Genomic DNA, 19,669 nt, shown 5'->3' on the forward strand with positions numbered 1-19,669 from the left:
AAAGCTATGCACGCGCACTATTGCCTTTTTCAAAAAGGTAAAAAATAAAAACATCACGACTGCTGTTAGTGCAGGGGGACTATTGGCGACGCGAGCGATGGATGGCGTCGCTGTGGTCGGCCTGCCACGATCATCGACGGAAATGAGACTAATGCCTCATCGACGGAAATGAGACTAATGCAAGAGCCTTAACTTTGGCGGTGTTTGCAGCGTTGCTTTGAGAGAGAGCAATAAGTTCAAGCTTCCACCACTCTCATTAAAACACCATCGAACTGGTTGTTCGCAAGATAATGACGTCACGAGAGGGAACCACAGGAGGGCGCCACCAAGTTATCTCGCCGCTAATACCTGGCAAGCTTGCAATTGCACGCGTTGACCACTGAAGCGACACGCGCTTAACGGCCTAAACGTCATTTCTTGACGTAGCGACTGGTCGCAGGCTTTTCGAGTTTTCTCGCGTTTCGTTGCGTCTTCATAAAAACGAACGTGATTTTCAGATTTCCAGGATAAAAATAAGCCAGAAAATATCAATAACTCCTTTTTGTTTTTTCAAAGAACCGATTTCGATTCCGTTTAAAACAAGCAGAATTAAATAGGTATGAACCTCTCGAAACCCGCCTTTCTTTATAACTACTGCGTCAAGGAATCGGCTCTTGAAATGTCCCCCCAAATGTTTTGGATAGGACTGCAAACAACTGCTCTGGGGCCTGATATGCCAGTGCGAGGCCACACTTCTTCCCTCGAGTAATATGAGCGCTGCAATGGTTTCACGAAGCTCGGAGGTATGGACGCTCCCCGAACGTCCTTTGCGACGGACGAAACCATAGAGCGACGCACTGTTATGAAACGCCCGAAAAAAACATTAAGTATAATTAACACGGACATCAGCCCTTCAAAGAGTCAGCCACAAGAAACATTACAATGCAAGCACAATTCGCACTTTCCGATACAAGAGGCTGACGGTAAACCACCTGGTAAGCCACAACAAAAGCGAATTATAAATAAAGCGTTCCAACTTTACGGTATTCATCTCGAATAGGCCTAGAACAGTTAATGACTGAAATAACACGCGGTAGCGTAGTTTCCCGAAAAACCTCAGTACGGGCAAGCCTACACTAAGAAAGTGTACGAACTACAATTCATCGAAAAAATTAAATCTCGTACAACTGCACTACTGCACGGCTTGCGTTGATTTCCCATCAAGTGTCACCGTTCTTGTGAACTCGCCCCTGAGCGCGTACGTTCTGCAGTGTACGTTCGGCAGATATCGATTCGCTCTCCTCGGCAAGACCTGATAGAGATAACCACCGGCACGGCGCGAAGCCGTCGTGTGCAAGCGACGGGCGACGTTATTGAATGTCCCTCGACAAAGACATCCCTAACGAAAATGCGTAGGCTGTTAGAAAATCCCGCGGAATATATGAGCGTCTCATATTGATCCATGGACGAGAAACAAAGCAGGCGAAGCTTCCCAGAACAAAAAAAAATACCTTAGGCCTCATGCAGTACGTCTAAGGGCCCGAAATAATGAAGCGTTATGAACTGGAAGCAAGCACCCACGAAACGTCCTAGGCTTGTGCCCCGTGCTCTGATTTATAGGGAGTGTGTGGTGCATACGGTATCGACAACAATCGGACCTTGGGCGACGATGATTGCCGGGACGGCACAAAGAAAACGGTCCTAGTTCTATTGAAACCCGAAGTTTCATGGCGGGCAGAAATGAACTCGTGCAATCGCACCATTGTTTCATAAATCGCGCTTTCCGACCGAACGCCTACCGCGACAACGAAAGTTCCCGACTCCAAAGAACAATGGCTGAGGGCAGGCTTAAAATGACGACGAGAGCAATTGGCACACAATAAGCCCACGCGAATGAAGTAAGAATTGATCTTTCACCGTCGCGGCGACAGAACAAAAGCACGAACCTCGATACTTGGGCCGCAAGAAAATTAGGCGCTAATATTCGCAGCAAATGAATTGTCCTTTCTCTCACGCGGCCCTTTGCTTCGAAGCCACCCGCGCGGTTCTGGAAAGAAGCGCACTGAGCCTGAAGCGTCGCGGTCACAAAGCACCTCCTATTTAAGTACCATTGGTAACAGATACGACACGACCCGCCCTGGCCCTGTGGCAGTCGAGAGTTGCCAGAACAATGATTTAAAGCCTAGCTGTGAAGCCATAAATAGGTTGGCTGGGACGCTAAATTAAACCAAGTTTTACGCAAGTTCTTTTTTTTTTGTATTTTTCTCCTGTAATTCAGAACAGTTCCAATCAGCCAACCGGAGAATTCGACTGGCTCGATCCTCCAGCAGAAGCGGATGCTGTGAAAAGCGGTACGTTGTCTACATTCCGTAGCTCTAGTTGCGGTCGTGCGCCCCTTAACCTCGGGTGCAATAAGAAAACGACCGAACCGATGCATGCTTGACTACGAAAGCTATTTCCGTAGAGTCTGCATCGTCATCATACTTAATGTACAGTCTCCAAGAATATGAAGAAACCCATTCGGCTATGCCATTGCAGGCTGCTATAGACGTTTTCAGCGCGCGCCAAATTGAGCCGCCATAGCCGATTTCTTTTGTCTTACCGCCATGCCGAGCCACTGAAGCGGGCGTTGACGAGTCTGTACAAGGGCCTATGCTGGAGACAAGGACACGGTAGAATCTAAAATGGCAATGACCTGTCCCGCTGTGGTAATGATGAAGTAGAGCGAACGGAATAAGAGGAAACAAAAACTAAAGGTCGGTTATGGCGGCGCCCATGCACAGCTGCCTGAAAGCGTCTATACAGGATTCGTTTTGGACAGGGCCAAGTTGCTCGCGATGAGGAAGGAAGTAAATGTTTGTTCCGTGCTCGCTCCAAAAATAAAGTGCCCACAGCCTACGTGCGCTTAGCAACGCCGCACAAACTGTCTAGCCGAATGGGTATTGCACATCGTTGAACTGTACGATTACTGGATTATCGCGTCCTCGAAGCTGGCTCTGTGAGAGGCCCCCGACGAGGCGCTCACTGGCTGTGCCGCACTCTTCACAATTCCTCGCACGAGGAAGGAGCGGACGCAACAGGAGACGGCTGAACAGAAGCGGCGATGTGCTGAAAATGACCGTGCCCCACGTGCCGATAAACCCCGAAGATGAAACAACGATGTATATATATATTGTACTTTTTTTATGAACAAGAGCTGTAATTTGATGCTTACCCGCTGTAGGGCTAGCGGTAGTTGACATTGGGGCTAGTTGATATAGTCTAACATAATGTTAGGAAGCCGGAGAAAGGACGACGACAAGGGCGCTGAAGGGCGCTGGCTCGCGCTCGTACTGTAGACTGCGGGCATTCGATCACCGATGATATCCGCTGCATTTAAACATCCCCCTTTAAATATCCCCGTATTCCTATCTTCACAATATTGGGGTATTTAGCGCACAAAGCAGAGAGGAGAAGAACAGGATAGAAAAGAGCGCCTTTTCTGTCCTGCTCTTCTCCCTACTTTGTGCGCTAAATACCACAATATGTTGTTTCACGAGCAGTTTCCCGTGGTCATGACGACAACGAGAAACCGTTTTTGCCCGCCGCAGGCAAAGTTTCGGTTTCCATTTATTATTATCTTTAAATAGAGACAACTCCATTAATAATTCACTATTTGAGGGAAACAGACGACGTAGAGTCCATCGTTACTACGTCGCGCTGTAGATAACCAACCATAATCCCGATTTTTTTTTTCTTTTAATTCAGTTGAGTTGTTTTTTTAGGAGCGCGACCAAACATGGCGACACGCCCCATTTCTGAGATGTACCCAGGAAAGATGAGGGTGCCGCGACATTTTGTTCCGAGTTTGTCTAGAGGAAAATAGTCTATAGAGGAAAAGGCCATGCACAATCGTAGTTTTAGAGCGCAGCTCTTAGGGGCCCGTTCCCGGCTTGAGCGGCGTCGCCGTCGCCGTCGGCGTAACCAAGGTCAGTCCAAGGTCACACGACCCCCAAGGTCACCCCAAGGTCACGCGACCCCCAAGGTCATCCAAAGGTCACGTGACCCCCAAGGTCACCCCAAGGTCACGTGACCCCTCCCCAGAGGTCACGTGACCCCTGAGGTCACGTGACACACCCCAAGGTCACGTGACCCCCCGAAGTCACGTGACCCCCCGAAGTCACGTGACCTCCCAGATGACGTCACCGGCATCCGCATCGTCATCATCACTGATGACGTCATCAGTGACGTCACTGATGACCTCACCGGCATCCGCATCGTCATCGTCATCGCTGATGACGTCATCGGAGTCCGCATCGTCATCGTCACTGATGACGTCATCAGGGACGTCACTAATGACATCATCGGCATCGTCACGTGACCCCTCAAGGTCACGTGATCCCCCAAGGTCACGTGACCCCCCAGGTTCACTTCACCCCCCCCCCCCCAGTACCCTTCCCTCCTCCTCCTCAAGAGCTGCGCTCTAATTCGGCGTTACAGGGAGTTGTAAGCGGCTTTCACTTTTTTTTTAAATTTCCAGGATTCTTAACGTGCGCAGAACCAATTTGCAACCTCAAAGGACGACCTGGGAAACCGCATAAGTGCTTGCAGCAGCTGAAGAAGTAGCAGCCAAAGAAGTGAAGCGGCACAGCTGGCGTGAGTAGAGAACGACGCGCGTCCGCTGATCAGAAGAGCAGTGCAGCTGGTGCAGTCACGAGAATAAATGTGTGCTTATAGAGTTTCTCACTTCAAGTGGTGACCCGGACAAGCGACCATGCAAACTACCGGTGTGCCGAGTACACCCATTTCTACCGTGGCAGTCAAAACGCCGCCCTTTTGTCCAGCAGATATCCAGGCCTCTGGTTCGCTTACATCGAACCTCTTTTTGCAACGCGCGCCATATCACGACAAAAGTAAAAATTCCATTATGATGTGAGCACACTACAACCAAGTGAGGCTGGTGAAGTACTAGACATAATTATGCAACCTCCCACCGACTATCCGTACAATAAAATAAAATAAGAGCTCATTAAGCGAACATCTACAACATCTCTGGATCTCAAATTCGACACAGAAGACATCTCTGCATCACAAAGGAGCTTCCTTTTCCACTCAGATATCGTACTTCTTTGCGATTATTCAGCACGACCACCACGACCATACATTCGACCGGCATTCAGCAGGAAAATCTTCGATGTCCCACACTGACTGTGACATCCCGGAATACGAGCTCCACAAAGACTTGTAACCACACGTTTTGTCTGACCAAGGATGAACACAGGTATCCGGACTTGGACAAGAGCACGTACAGCCTGACGAAAATCAGAGGTCCATCGTCACACTGTAATGCCGTCTGCAAAATATCCATTTGTCTCAGAGCTCTTCGATTCTGTTCACTCGAATTTAGTTGGCCCGCTACCTTAATCAAATGGTTTCACATCTCTTGTGCGGATCGTTTCACACGGTGGCCAGAGGCGATTCCCATCTCCGACATGACAGCTGCGATAGATGCTCAAGTTTTCGTCAAAAAGTGGATTGATCGTTTTGGAGTGCCATAGGTACACTCTTAACGGCGTACCCTCTATGGCTACCTATAGACGGATGAAACTTCTATTTTAGGAGTTACGAAGTCGTTTTTAAAGGTTTCATACATTTTCCGTTGCCTTAGAGGTTAGAACGGCGATTCTTTTTTTGTCTAGGATCAGGTTTAGTGGTTACGCTGCGACTCTTGTGTTGTAACCTCTCAAATGTAACGTTGAACAAGAACGGGTAACCTTTACACGATCGAAAGGATTGTTTACTTTTTTTTCCTCCCAAAAAGAGAACTTAGAAAGAGAAAGAGGAAGGGAGGGGCCGACACGAGTGAGAGAGGAGGCATAATAAGAGGAGGAGTGAATCCAACCTTTTTAGTTAAACGAATTCCGAAACTATGGAGACGTAACCTCACGTGACCAGACTCCTTGGCGCCATCACTGCCCTCACCGCCGACACTTCGCTTTTGGAGGTATCGCGGTTGTGGCCGCGCGCGCGGCTGTCGTGCATGGTTTTGGATTGGAACTCGTCGTCGCTGCTGTTACATCTCAATTACTCTAGAACGACAAATCTTCACAAGGTATGCTTCACGTTTGGCTAGTGAGAAAGATGTTATACTCGACGCAGGATTGAATCTGCATCGCAGCTTCGGTTCGAGTTTCTATACCGAATGTTCTTTATATCCAGCTTGGTTCTGAGTCCGAGTTGAGGTTGCAAAGGCAAGTGTCTGCTCTCGTGGACGTCGGGATCCATGCAGTCGACACCTTTTCGGACATGCACGGAAAACGCTGTACCTTCTCACATTGAGCGACACCTGAAGCAAGCTGGAGCGAAGTACCTCTTGACCAACCAGGTACGAAAGGTTTCAATATTAATTTTGTGCATTGTCTTGTGTGAGATTTCCGCTAAAAGTTTGATACTTCTGATGTATATGATTTATGTAAGTCGAGGAACAAAATCCACATATTGTCAGACCGGTATTGATAAACGATCAGCACACCGATGATATGAAAAATTCCACAAGCTTGGTGAGTTAATTTCTTTTGTCTGTTCATGTTGCAGGCAGAGGTGCCAGGCAGGCCACTTCGTCGGTCCATCACATATACGCAACAGCTGAGAAGACTGTGATTTACGGCCGAAAACCAGGAGAACGTGTTCCACTCAGTGAAAGCCTTCGGGATCGCACTTCCGCAGCCGTTGATACTGCTCCAAAAACTGCTTTTGCCCAAGGATACTGAACCCCGAGTGTTAATGAACGGAAAGCTGAAAGCGTTGCTGCTTAAGCTGGGACAATGAAGACCTGGGTGAGCTTTGTCGAACATTACATTGCAAAAAAAAGCTCATTCTTTTTTGGAGCATCGTCGTGGACAGGGCGTTTTAATTTTTGATTGTAATTACTTTAAGGCTTTGACAATAAAGGGAGGAGTTCTCAACATTTGTTGCATTATTTAAGCTGCCCAAGCGCATATCTTTATGCGGGATGTTCATATTCGCCAATCAGCGAGGCTATGTGAGCGTAAAAATGACAATCGTCACAAATATAATACTATTGTCTATAGTCAACTTTAAATGAGGGCCGATCTTAGGGCGAGGGATGTGCTTCGTGTTTAATTTTGTTGCTAAAAGCTATATTCAAGGAGCGGTTAAATTGGCGAAAATGACTTGCTAAAAAGTATACATAAGTAGATACTATATAAAGAGCGTATTTTTTATTCTTTACGGTGTTTTTAAGAAAAGGAGGTATTGCTACGTGGATGCAGTCTTTGCCGCATTTTTGCGGGGCTCGGCGGACACTAGATGAGGGGGTAGACGTCCCATTTTGTTGACTAATTAATCAAAATATGTTGATTGACTTTTGAATTAATGGCTCAATTGGCCATGCCGCAATTGCAGTGATAACGGGACCAATTATTAAAGCCTGACCCAATTTAGACACTTCACAAAAATAAATTACAACCTTTGACATATTTGTCGTTTCAAAGTTTGCTTTCTTTGCTTGATTCAAAACCGCTCGCAGAAAGGCGCGCCTGATTATGGTGCCTAGAAGGGTGACGCAGTTTTATCGGTTGCTCGTAACTATCTCGACGGCGTGCCTTTGGAGGACGCGCCGTTGTCAAACTTCAGTGATAGTGACGGAGGGACAGAGGTAACTGCGTCACTTTCCTGCTGATTATATTCAGCTTGCGCCCTTGAATTGACCGAAGGCAAAATTTTAACCATGAATATCTCAAAGATCGTTGTCTTGTCACGAATCGCCTCGATTGGGTTAGGCAGTAACTATTACTCACGTTATGACTTCAATTGCAACATGACCAGTTAAGCCATTAATTAAAAGGTTAGTTATCAAATTTTGATTAATTAGTGAACATAATGCGAAGTTTATCATCTCATATAATTTCCGCCGACCAAACGAAAATACGGTGAAGACTGCATCCACGTAGGTATTACCACCTTTTCTAAAAACAACTCTAAAGAAAAAAAAACTCCCCGACGCAACGGTCGCCCACATTTTAAAACCTTACAAAAAAAGAAAAAAGACGCGTGTATGTCAGACGCTACCGTAACCTTTATGCAGGAGCTTCCACGTGACCACTGCATAGAGGGTACAGTTTTTGCGGTTACATTGTAACTCCTATATTCAAAGGTACAAATTTGCAAAAACGTACCCTCTGCTAAAGGTTACCCCGCTAAGAGTGTAGTTACTACGAATCACGGTCGGCAGTTTGCGTCGTACCCCTTCGCGGATCTTATACGACCTCTGGACATCAAGCACGTATGGCGCAACGGCAGACCGGCCTGCTGCAAATGGAATGGTCGAACGATTTCACCGACAACTAAAAGCATGACTCCGTACTGATAACTCCATTTCCTGGACTCAGTCACTACCCGTTGATCCTTTAAGATTTCGTTCCACGCTCAAAGTGGACATCGGGGTCTCTGCAGCTGAGCTGGCTTATGGCGCTGCAGTACGTCTGCCAGGCGAGTTTCTTCATAATACGTCACCGGACTTCAGCCACGTTGACCCAGGATTGCACAAACTAGACTTACCGCCTCAGGGAACATTTCAGGCGGCTTCGCCCAAGCTCCCCGTGAGAGATCAATAATCGACTTTCTTTTATAGGTCACGAAGTTCAGACGTGCACTCATCTATTTGTAAGTATAGAGCGACAAAAAAAAAAAAGAAATTCACTTCAACAGCTTTACCAGGGCTTATTCAAGACTAACGACACGAAGCTGAAGCACTTTGTCACTGACATGGGCGTCCGCCACGAAAATATCTGAAGAAGTCGGCTGCTATCAGCTTACACTGACAATTCGAATCCCGTCGTCAATGAAAGGAAATTAGCAAGTCGGCTCTCATCGTGTTCGGAAAAATGCAGCTTGCACGTGCATTGGCATTAAAAACTCACTTCTGGTACAGTTTAAATATTTTGTACATATAGGTTTATTTGCGTTCAGTGACAAAGCCTTACTTGACAAACGTAAATATTAGTATCTATGTTTTAATATTTTCCCCTTTCCTTTTTTTCAACGAACTTCATTCCTGCCGAGGGAGAATATCTGCAGCGGCTGAAGAAGTGAAGCGACAGCGCCGGCAGGAGAACGACGTGCGTTCGACGATCAGAAGAGCAGTGCAGGTGTGCGGTCACCAGAATAAATACTGTAAACGACTTCATTTTCGCGAAGACCCAGTTTTCGCGAATTTCGCGAATCGCCTACAATTCGCAAAAAAATGGGTCCCGCGAAATTTTCCCGTAAAATGTAAACACATTGGAATCTATATTGAGATCCCATCACGTCGCAAAAATTAGAACCCGCGAATTATTCCAAAACTTGAGCTTTGACCTAAATCGCGAAATATTGAGCCTGCGAAAAATAAGTCGTTTACAGTATGCGCTCAAAGAGTGTGTCTCACTTCATGCTCATTTAGTTATGCGAGAATACTTGTTAATTTCACAACGTCACGGGGGGGGGGGGGGGGGGGGGGGGGCGGGTATTACCCGGTTAGAGTAGAAAGAAAGGAACTCTTCATTCAACCATTCTTTTAATTTTGTTTCAGTGGCTCACAAAAAGCAGAGGCCCAATTCAGATTGCCGGATGATTATTACATTCTCATTAGGGATCGAGAGCTCATTGGGAAGGACGAAAGATTACACCTTTCGCAAACATGGTACGACATAGAGAAATAAGCGCGCCAACAAAGGAAAGCGATTTCACCATCATTTCGAAATCGCGTTCCCGCTAGAAATAATGCTGCCCGAAAAAAAAGATCCCAGGGTTTTGCTTGTCTCGCGTACTCTCGCTCAAATTTCTCAACACCGAACAGCGCTGCGCGAAAGCTCAGAGGCCCGCAATCTGCGGGGGATTAATAAACGTAGACACGTTCCGGAGAGCGCCGACGACGCTGTTTAGGAAGGAAGAAAAAAAAGTGCGATAATGAGTACATCTTCGATTAAGCACGAGGCAGTGATAACGATAGCTGAAAAAACAAACGGCTTTTTTAATTGATCTTTTTAAGCGTGGGACGAGCCCAATATCCTAAGAGGCATACGGAAAAGAAATGGACCCGATTTGATCATTTGAAGCTGACGCGTAGGCTTAACTATCGCTCGAACAAGTTTTCTTTGTAGAAGCAATTAGATGTTGCCGTCTAAACAGATCTTTTCTCCATATTTCTCATCCACATTAACTCGTGAAAGTCTCTTCTTCAAGCTGTGTAACACTTTTGAAGTCATTCATGGTTCCCGAGAAACGAAAATAGTTCGTCATGGTTGCACTCGAGTCGAATGGTTCGTATAAATACGTCGCGAACGAAGCAATACTGCCACTTAACGACCAATAATGTCTTCATTATAGACGGGCAATATGGGCAGCGCACAACGACTGCAATGCAGCGGTAGTGCTGTTAACCCGCGAGCCTGACTTTCAGAGCGCTGGTTGCTTCCGGATAGGAAACTCGCATTAAGCGGTAGTAATTAGACGAGCAGCGCACAACGGCTAACGCGCGTCCCAGTCAAAAGAGACCGGAGCGAAATTACAATTTACATGCGTGCTCCGCGGCGTTCACAGGCTTTTCCGCGTCTGTAACTGCACGGCGTAAAATGGCGACAGCGGACGTTTGAAATGAGGCTAGAAACGCGTGCATTTGTAGCATTCACCAGGCAGATGGCATGGACAGAGACATTATCCAAGTTCAGCTGCTGGGGAAAAAGTGAGAACGACGAGGTCGTCCTTCCTCATCTCCGTTCATACGTTCGCTCGGTAGCATCACTGGAATGAGGCAAGCACGGCAACTAAATCACGATAACTTTTTTTTTTTTTTTTTTTGCGGAGGGCGGGGGGTGAGCGCGGGGGGGGGGGGGGGGGGGCGGGGTTAATTGAGAAAATGAACGCTCTTGACGGCACGGCTCCGTGGAAATCTTCATTAAACTATTGCACACCTAAGGACATACACAAGCGTGCAATTACAGAAAAAAACAAAAACAGGTTGCAGTCGCCAAGGTCGGAAAAACAAAAGCCCGAACACGCTCCAGATCAACGAGCCCGACAAATAAGCGGCTCCAAATATAAATTTTACTTGCAGTACAGATGACACTGAGATCCATTAACGTGAAACGTTCTTCGGATAGGTATTCAACTTTTCGTGAAGCCCAGATAAAAGCGTGGCCGCGAGGCTCGGCGCTGATTGGTTGATAGGTGGGAGAGCAGTGAGGTGCTCGACGCTGATTGGCTAACGGGGAAGTCATGTGACCAGAGGGGTCGGCGATGAAGAGTGAGGTAGGCGTGGAGGAGCTCTACCACCTGTGCGCACTGAGGGAGGGGAACTCGCGAGTATGGAAGGCTCTGAAATATCTACAAATTCATCAGCCCGATTAACGGTAGTGTCGCGTCATCCTATAAAAAAAATATCAAGTGTACTATCATGTGTATACATGCCACGCGTTAAACTATTCGATGAAAAGCGCCGTGAACGTAGGCGTCTGGAAATTCAGAGTATCGCTAAACGTTTATGATGCTACACTTCGCAACTTACGCTACGAGCTAATGGGACCAATCCGCAGCGTCAAAAGCGCAAGTCAGTGGACCTTCTCTGTTTATGATTGGTTCAGCGATGCTAGAACACGTGTAGAAACATGAAGAACACCACTATGGTGCGTTTTTGACGCTGTCTAATTGGTCCTATGAGCCCGTAGCGTCGGCTGCGCCTGGACTTCCGGTGAAACGAGGGATACCGGGTGTCTCAAATAGCGGCCGGGCTCTTTAAATATACCGCAAAAATCGGGTTGTTAACCTATCGCGCTACGATTTTGAGCAGCGTTGCCCACAAGTGGTGGATTGTTTCTATAAGATTTGCAAAGAGCGAACTTCCCCGAGGAAAAAGTAAAAAAAAGAAAAAGCCTCATCTCCTAAGGAAATGCAGCGAAGCCAGCGGTCTTCAAACAATAGCGCGCCGCTTGGCACGGGAAACAAGAGATGGCGCAAGCGATCGCGACGCCAACTACCGCCAACGAACGAACATACGGCGGCGAGAGCCGGCGTCATTAGCAGACGAACTCTTCGACTTAAAAGCGGCACGCGTTCCGCAGGCGGGAACAGTCGCAAAACCAAAAAAGAAAAACAAAACAAAAACAAAAAAACAGGTGCGGTAGCAAGAAACTGCAATGCAGACGACATGAGTACCCCGAAACAAACAGTCAAAATAACCCGACAAACTATTTTTTAATCAATTATGTGTCCGTTCAATGTGCTTTATTAGTGACGATGATAAAATCATGCACCGGCAAATGACATGGAAAAAACTCGCGCCTCTTTTGAGTTGAAAATGTTGTCTGCTGTTTAACGCCGGCTCTTGGCGCCGTGTGCTCCTTCGTTGGCGGCGATTGGCGTCGCGACCGCTTGCGCCATCTTTTGTATCGTGCCAAATGGCGCTCTATTGTTTGAAACCCGGTAGATTCGCTGCGTTTCCTTAGAAGTTAAGCGTTTCTTTTTTTCTTTTCTTTTTCTTTTGCCTCAGGCAAGTTCGATTTTTGCAACTTTTATAGAAAAAATGAACCACCCGAGGGCAACGCTGCACGAAATCTTGGACCAATAGGTTAAGAAACTGATTTTTTCGGTCGATTTAAGAAGCCTGGCCGCTATTTAAGATATCCTGTAGAACGTTTAACTTATGCAAAACAATTGACTGGAAATTTGCCATAAATTATTAATGTGGGTGACGAATGAAAAGGAGTAGAAGACGCCAGAAGTGGGCATACCGTCACTGCATGCCCTGTAACGAGGGTCTCGAAATTATAAGGGTTTCATCGCGCAATCATTTCAAGTAAAGAACCCGGGCTTATTCGCGGGCGCATGCTTCCAAACCGGTAATCTCAATTATTGTCCGATAGTTGAACCTAATACCATATCTAGGACGAAAGGGTGTGGGTGTCTGGTTAAAGGCCATCCAGACACTAATTTTGAAACACATAATTAGAACAAAAGAACGAACGAATACCGTGAATTCATTACAGTAATTTAAAAAGGGGGTGCACAAATTAGAAACGACAAAAATTACGGCAGCACACCGGATACCAAATCCTGGGGCTCTTTGTGCAAAAAAGGGAGCACAAAAAGAAAAAAAAAAGAGAAATAAAAGCGATCGGGAACATTGTTTATTCGCCTACTGCAAGAGCAAGTCCATATCATATATCGGCCGGCTACCAAAATTACGAAGGACACTCGAAAACGAGAGAAAAGCAAACGGAGTAATCCCTGCAGTGGGACCAAATATTTGGCAGGGTCTTAATGAGATGTACGCTTTTTCCGCGGGGAATCGTTACACCGTGCTTGCGCGGCTCCGGAGTAAAATTTCGAATAATTCGTTCTTTATCACCGGCGGCAGGAAGGCTGAAATTGCTTGTAAGAGCCTGATTGGAAACGCAAAGGTATTTGCGCATCGAGCAAAGAGATATGGTCGACATACGCGTAATTTATTCCTAAGCTCAGATATTTCTGAGAGTACGAGAAGGGCTTTTTCTTCGTGGATACCTTTCATCCACGGCAAAAATTGGATGGGACGTATAGGATATGTGGGTTGCAGGATATGTACGACGCGTTTGCGAATCGAAATCGGAGTCTTTAAGAGAAACGCTCTCGTCGGGCGAGGCAGGGTTAAGCCCGATTCACATGGTGCGATTTTTGTCTGTGAATTCACAGCTGCGACGTCGAGCACCACGTGAGTCGGGCTTTACTCTGATGGCGAGTTACGAAATGCATTATAAATATTTAACACGTTTTGTTCGGCACTCTTATCGTGCAAACTAATTTCGGGAAATATACGCGGGCATTCCCATCTCGGGTAATTTCGCTTCTATTCGAGCAGCACGATTGCCTAAATCGAAACGAATCGTTGGACAGCCTCCTAAAAGTATTAGCGGGTGAAATAGCCAGTAAAATTCACAATCAAGAGGAAAAAAAAATAAAAAGATCAGTACGGAGCGTCATGATGTACTTTTACACCGGAACCTAATATTTGGTATAAATGCCCGGTCCTTGTTATGGCTAATTCGGGTGGTCCTTTCCCGGCTAAATATGTTGCCGTATATTCGACGAGAGCGTTCGCGTGGACAAAGGCTGGCGGCTGCTTGTAGTAGTAAAAAGTGTACACGACCAGCCCAATAACCAACCAATACGAAAACTTGTGTTTCCGGTAAGAACAGATGTTTCTGATATCGATATGTTTCCGATATCCGACCTATTCGGGTGTCTCGGTTCTGTTATCGATATTATTCCGATATCGATCTTATCTATTCACATATCCAACTGGTTGCGCGTTGATAGGTGTAACGTAGCAGTGACCTCGCTAGCTTATCCTATCCTAACCTATTCAGATATCAAAAACCCGTCTTCCTGATATCTGAAAAAAAAATTTCAGCGAAGCTATATATGCCTCGTTGGTCGGGATTTTTCGTATTCACCGACAGAACAGTACTCCACAGAAACCCAATGCGCGCGCCATATCACCGTTCGCGCGCCTTATCTCTTGTCATGTGGTTTTGACACTTGTTTCAATAAGAATACCACAAAAGAAGTGTCATAACCACGTGAGAGATGATAAGCACGTAGCACTCCCCGCATGCGTTTCTCGGTAAAGACTGCGGATGCATCAGCTGCTGCGCCAACGTCAAAGCACGAAGTGTGGAGTGACGTCACTAGCCACGCTAACAATGCAAAGAAAGTAGCGCTTCCTGCATGCGTTTCCCGGTAAGGATTGCAGTTGCAAAAGCTGCCGCGGCAACGGCAGCGTAGGAAGTCTTCAGTGTATAAAACAAAGTTTTGGTACCGTGCATTCACTTTTCTCTCGTCAATTATATGGCATCGACACTTTTGCAGTTTACAAACGTGAACTGCCGCTTCCATCCCAAGATACTTCCGGTCGCACGTCTTTGCAAGCCTGTTCAGTTTGCTTATGTCACCAATGCTAGAAAGCCGAAATGCTGCACGGACAACCAAGTTGGAGATTTAAAGAGTGCCTTCGGGTGTGCAGTATTATTATATTACATTTTGCAGGACGCAAGTTAGTTTACAAGAATACTCGAAACATCTTAAGAGATCTCGAACTCCTTCGTTCTTTAGGCGTTTACCTGGAGAATTTCTGGTTAAACCAAGAAGCTGTGTTAAGGTGGCTTTTGTACAGTCTTTTTATAAACCGGAAAATCCCTGGGACGTCAAAGACTAGGGCGCCGCCTGGTGGCGTTTGCCATGAAAAGGGTCTATAGTGCAGTGGGCGATCGTTGCAGGTGATAGCACAGCTTCGTCGTCCAGCCATCATAAAGCCTGGATCGGAGCCTTTTTTTATATTAAGTAATCGATAATTGATAATCCATCAATAAATTCATCATCGGCCGATCATCGATCATCGGCCAACGAATGGACTCATTGCTAGTCGCCAATGTCTGTGACGTCATGTCATCTGGACATCTGGGAATTTGAATATTTCTCCGAAAATACTTTTCACTCTTGTCCCTCGGCTAGCGGCGAACCAGCGACGTTTCGTTGAGTAGTCGACCCGGTACCACCCCAACACGGATGCAACAGCCTCTGTCATGCTTAGACATCGTATGCAATCGTGGCAAGTGCGGGGACCCGCCGCTCTATGACGCTATGTCAAGTACAGATTATAGTTTCTGATATTTCTACAAGATGGCGTATGAGATGTACCCGTGGGAAAGTGTGGGGGGCACGCCGCTGGATGGCGCTACATGCATTTTCGAATATTTGGTGATATTCCCACAGGATGTGGCAAGTAGCGCGACTAATCGGGTTATGTGTGTAGCGCCGCGACACGAATCAGCGCGAGTAATTTCTCTCTCTACATATTTTCTCCGTAATGATAACCCCGCATTAGTTATGGAAGTGACGCGAACGATAGCCAGGTATCAAATAGCTCCCGTCAAGCTTCCCTTCCAATCATCTACATTATTGTCGTCGGACTTGCCACGTCTCAACCAAACCCGTACGGCAACAGCCCACTTGAGACGAGCTTGACGGAAGACATCAAAGTTCGTCAATGTTCAGAGTGTGTTTTGGCAATACGTGCTTGGATGAAACTGTATTATCCCGAGAAAATCGGCGTAAACTTTGACAAAAAGCAGACTCGCAACCTAAAACAATGTCTTAACGAGGCACACGTCCATGTCTTGCGGAAGCATGGCCTACACTGCGAAGGCACTCGCAATATAAGTGATATGTATCTCCGTCGGTGTCCATTCAATATGTATCAAATTAGACGATTGGTCGGAGGAAAAGCCTCGATGCACGGGATAAATTTAGATCACGAGGCAGCTTTGCGCCTCTTGGCCTTTTTGAAAAAAGGTCGTCTAATAAGACACGCTACGCATCTGTGTGTGTGTCATACAAATCTGCAGAGTTTATTGAAAAGACCCAATGAAGTGTGAAGAATACGATCGCATACCTTTTTTCTTTTTAATTTTGTTTATTTTTCAAAATCACCTGCCCAAACAAAACTGTTGTGGAAAGACGCGTAGCCTCTTCAATTCACAAGGTACTGGAGATCGGCGGCACGTCGTTTTCTCAAAATTTTCTCAATGGTTCTGGCCTTGTTTTCGGGGATGGGAACACGCTGCTACTAAGCTTCGTAGATGGAAACGAGAACGAGCTGTTTTCTCACCATGCCGACGAGGTAATATGTCATGGGAATACCTAGTCGGTTTCTGTCGGCGATAAATACCTTATCTGTGAAGGACGGTTTTGTACTTTTTTTTTCATAAAAATAAGTCGTTGTTTGAACATGCGCATACGGTCCCGGATCCGAAATTTTGGTTTCTCGTGTGGTCCCGACGGAGGAGAGAAACGATGGAGAAAGCACTCTGTCTGATTCTCCTCGATAACGTCGATGGGTCGAGCACCAAGCGTCCTGTGGTATCTGGAGTTGTAGGATTTTACAATTTTGAGAAGGACCTCTATTAATCGCCTCGTTCTTGCATGCTCAAAGTATTTAGTTTTATAGATCAACCTCATAATTGTTCTTTGTACCCGTTTAACGATGGAAGCATTTTGCTCTGAAAACACAGAATACGATTTAACACCCTTCTCATTCAGATATGACCCGACCGCTTTCGTGCAAAATTCACGGCCGTGGTCCGTGCATAAAAACCTACTTTTCTTCGTCCTGCGAAATACGATTTTAAGCGCTCGCACGACCCCTTCTTCCGTCTTTCGAGCAATCGGAACGATGAAGAGAGATCGGGAGAACGTATTGATCAAAAGCGAAATTTATCTTTTTCCTCAATTACAAACAAAACGGCGCAAAGACGAGGACAAAGTAAAAGGGAACCGACAGGCCACAGCGCTGACTCTCAGCCACACTTGTACGTAACGCGTTACAAGTAACTGATTACTTGTAATCAATTACAGTTAAGTGTAATTTTGTAACGCTTCAATTACATTTGTCAAGCTGTAACGCTCGGAGTAATTCAATTACTTTTTTTCTGTAATCAATTACAAAATCAATTACACAATTACCAATTACATTTTTCATCCCACAATTCTTTTTTCTCACAAAAATCAGCATAGTCACTCAGCCATGGAGCAAAAATGATTGACATTATTTTAACATCTAAAAAAAATAAAACTAGGATTAGTCGGCAAATCCTTTTTTCTTTTACGCCACGCTCTTCTACAAGCGCGCCACCAGCCTTGGCTGGGGAGTTGCGGATCTCGTTGCAGATTGCTGATAAAGTCGACGGGAAGCGGGAACTCGCTATTGACTTTTTAGTGGGCTTTGTTCCTTAGGTCGACGCGTCAGCTACACGACAAGGTCCGGGTCTGAAAACAAAAAAGGGAACAATAACCAAACAAAATTGTGTACGCAATATTTTACTGTGTATTTGTGTATTTCTGTCATCGCAATAAGAAGTAACGTGAAAGTAACTTGAAAAGTAATCAATTACTTTGCAGTAATTGTTCAATTACTTCTGGGAGGCAGTAATCAGTAACGGTAATCGGTTACTTTTTTGACTGTAGTAATTGTAATTGTAATCAGTTACTTTTTTTCAGTAACGTGTACAAGTCTGCTCTCAGCTAAAGATTTATATATGTTAGCGGCCAATATTAAATACATACATGGCAAACCAATAAAATCAAGGGAAAATATGCATATCGGAAAAAACACAAAAATGCATATGGGCTAGTTGGCATGTTTGGGCTAGTTACATACCGACTAGCCCAAACATTTGGCTTTTTTTTATTTTTTTATTTTTTTTTAAAGCTTTGAGACACACGTTTTGAAGTACCCGGGACAACGTTTTGCGGTATAGACGAGGGCGTTTGGTTTTCCCTCAACAAGGTGTAAGCGTCGGATCATTCTAAAAACGCTTCCGTGTTCTTCGTACCGTATGACCGGCAAGTCTGCCGACTCCATTGAAGGATACGGGATGGGCTGCTCTGTAGTAGACTGTTTTGCTTACCTTTTCTGGCGACGGTATCTCGTCTTCTGCCGGTAAGAGTAAGCTCGAAAGACTGACAGGCCCAGGAAGTTATTAATTACGGCAGAAACTGCACCTCTCACGCAGGAGGTTTTCTATTCTAGAGCTCGTAGCGTAGTAGATGTATTATGTTAGACTCCTCAATCCTTTTTCCATGAATAACACTCTTTCGACAGGGGGTGTAGGCCATTACCGACGAAATGCTCTCCAAGAGCCCCTGAACCTTCGTCCTTTAAACTCGGGCGAATCTGGAAAAAATGAGCTCGTCGTTGAAGTAATCTTCGTCTAAAACACCTTCTATGCCTTCTCGCCCAGACGTTTGGATACCCGTGAAGCAGGATCAGCAGCGGCACCTGGAGCAGCAACAGCGAAGGTCGACGGCGAGAGCGACGATGGTGGTGATACCTGCTGCTCCGGTGAACGCTTCGGTGAAATGGTCGGAGAGGACGATCCTCGTCAAGCGGTCGATTAAGCTTTGACCATTCTTCCTTTAAAGAGATCGTAGCTTACGATGCTCGTTGGCAGATTTTGTCTGACCAATAGAGCCGCGACACGCTCGAAATGAACGGGAACTGGCATGTTTCGCTCGCGAAATTAGGTAAGAAAGTATATCAATGATATTTGACTCTTAGAAAGGTTTCTCGTCATTTATAATCTCTAACGTGTGAGGGTCCCATGCAATCAGCGGTTTCAACAAATTTAGAAACGATCGACCTTTACACCTATATGTTTTGCTCAAATAATCGATGGCTGCGTCCATGTCGCGATCTTCCGCAACATCGTTCGTCTGCGACGTCTGTTCTCTCGTTAAGGGAAACGATTTGTGATGCGTGAAGTTGATAATATCCGCATTGTACGGACGTAAACTCTTATAAAACACCGGAATGATTTTGTTTTCAGTTTTACGTTATTTAGTTTTCAGTCTTGTCTTAAAATGTCCGGAATACGCGCTTCTTTGTAAGGTACAAGATAATGCTTTTTTTTTTTTTTTTTTTTTTTTCATTTTTACACTTCGATGGCTTTGGCAATGGCTCTTCCTCGGAGCGTAAATAACAGACCCAGGAGAACCGGAAGAATCAAAGGTAAAAAGCTTCTTTGATGTATCAATACCCTTCTTATAATCACAGGACCTTTCTTTCGGTTTCCCAGTGATCTTATGAGGGGTACCAAACCTCTTTGCCTTCCCATTTATA

The 19,669-nt window shown here is 45.7% G+C and overlaps 1 protein-coding gene across 1 annotated transcript in view; it reads right to left on the reverse strand.

Moving 5' to 3' along the window:
• Nucleotides 1-19,669, reverse strand: part of LOC8038579 (protein timeless homolog) — a 622,009-nt gene that overhangs the window by 292,522 nt on the left and 309,818 nt on the right. The window lies entirely within an intron of this gene.

Source organism: Ixodes scapularis, unplaced genomic scaffold, assembly GCF_016920785.2.
Source record: "Ixodes scapularis isolate PalLabHiFi unplaced genomic scaffold, ASM1692078v2 PGA_scaffold0__279_contigs__length_252992795, whole genome shotgun sequence".
Classification (NCBI taxonomy): Eukaryota; Metazoa; Arthropoda; class Arachnida; order Ixodida; family Ixodidae; genus Ixodes; species Ixodes scapularis.